The 1,839-nt window shown below is 31.5% G+C and overlaps 1 protein-coding gene across 1 annotated transcript in view; it reads left to right on the plus strand.

The window, feature by feature from the left end:
- Positions 1-1,839, plus strand: part of LOC106460236 (inositol 1,4,5-trisphosphate receptor type 1-like) — a 109,320-nt gene that overhangs the window by 106,368 nt on the left and 1,113 nt on the right. The window lies entirely within an intron of this gene.

A 1,839-nucleotide genomic window follows, 5' to 3' on the forward strand; every position in this document is an offset into this window, starting at 1 on the left:
CTTTGCTATATAACAAATAAACAAATAAAAACACTGTGTATCTACATGAGATAAAAACAACAACATTTGTAACATGCGACATGTGCCAGTTCTGGCAGAGAATTCCAATTATTGAACAGTGTCAGTGCTCACGAACGTAGCTAAGTTAAATGACAAGTGTCATAGTGAAGGATATGTCTTCTAACAGAGAATGTTAAGTGTTTATAAACACTTGTAACTCAGTACTGTGTAGAGGTGCTTCTGACCTTTACCTTGTATATATATATAAAAATCAATCTTCTTTGTATCTCGGAGTAAGATGTGTTACACGGAACATGAGTGTTGTATAGAAAATCAATAATCTGTGTAATTTACATTAAGATACATTATGTAGAATATGAGTGTGTGTTGTAAAGAAAATCAATATTTTTTGTGTAACTCAGAATAAGATATGTTACATAGAATATGTGTTTTGTAAGATAAATACTCTCTTGTTTTTAACTTGGACAAAGATACTTTATGAAGGACACAAGGGTGTTGTATAGAAATACTCTGTATAATTGAGAATAAGATTCATTGTGTAAAACATCTGTTACGTAGAAACTAAATATTCGGAGTAAGATGCATTACATACAGGGCCCTGAGTTTAATGCTATTATGTAGCATTTCTTCCATATCATATATAAGTCTGCATAATCAAAGTTTAAATTTCTACACGTAATATAGTCAAGTCTAGGTCATTGTTACCAGATTTATAATTTTTGATTTCGTTTATTTCTTATTGCTTGGCAAATGGTTCTTTTCAAAAGGCTTCTGAAGTCAAAAAAGTTGGGTTGTTATTTCATAAATTGCTGTTGATGGTGAAATTGCATTAATTATGTCTAACATCCTGTTAATTCTGAAGTCAAAAAGTTGGGTTGTTATTTCATAAATTGCTGTTGATGGTGAAATTGCATTAATTATGTCTAACATCCTGTTAATTCTGAAGTCGGGTTGTTATTTCATAAATTGCTGTTGATGGTGAAATTGCATTAATTATGTCTGACATCATGTCAAGCATTGTTATTTTACTTCATGTAAGAGTTACATAATTGTATGGTGTATAATTTTAATTTGTGCCGCTACATACAAATCAGAACCCTTTATGTAGGACACAAGTGGGTTGTATGGGAAATTAATGGCCCTCTTTGTAACCAAGAAGCCCGACATGGCTTGACGATAGGGTGTTTGACTCGCTATATGTTGGTTGCAGGTTTGAATGCCATCACTGAACATGCTCTCCCTTTAAACCATCAGTCCTACATTTCATTGATAAAGAGTAGCTCAAGAGTTGGAAGTTGGTAGTGTTAACTGGCTGCTTTCTCTCTGGTGTACCAGTTTTAAATTAGGGGTAGCTGTTTCAGATAAGCCTTGAGTAACTTTACACGGAATTCAACAAATAAATAATTGTAACCAAGAGTAAGACTCAAAGTTATATAAAACATTAGCACTTATAAAGCCCAATGTTGTATAATAATTATGTAGTGTGCTTTTTTACTACAGTAAGTATTTAAAAAAATGCAGTATTGTATGAAACATATGAAGGTAAATCCTTTTGTGATTTCTATGTAGGTAACAAATGAATACATTGTTTTACTAGCTCTGGTATAGTAGACAAATGAACTTGTTCATTTAAGTTAAAGTCATTGACAGTAATAAAAATTAACAAACAAATTGTTTTGGATAATAAATTAAACTGTATAAAAAAATTTAACTACAGATGAGTAGCAAAAATTGGTGATACACTGTGATGGTTAGTTTGAATTTTCCTGAGTTCTAATAAGCTTGGTAGTAATAGTGGCAACATAAATTGTGTGAAAG

This window comes from Limulus polyphemus, unplaced genomic scaffold (assembly GCF_000517525.1).
Source record: "Limulus polyphemus unplaced genomic scaffold, Limulus_polyphemus-2.1.2 Scaffold732, whole genome shotgun sequence".
Taxonomy (NCBI): domain Eukaryota; kingdom Metazoa; phylum Arthropoda; class Merostomata; order Xiphosura; family Limulidae; genus Limulus; species Limulus polyphemus.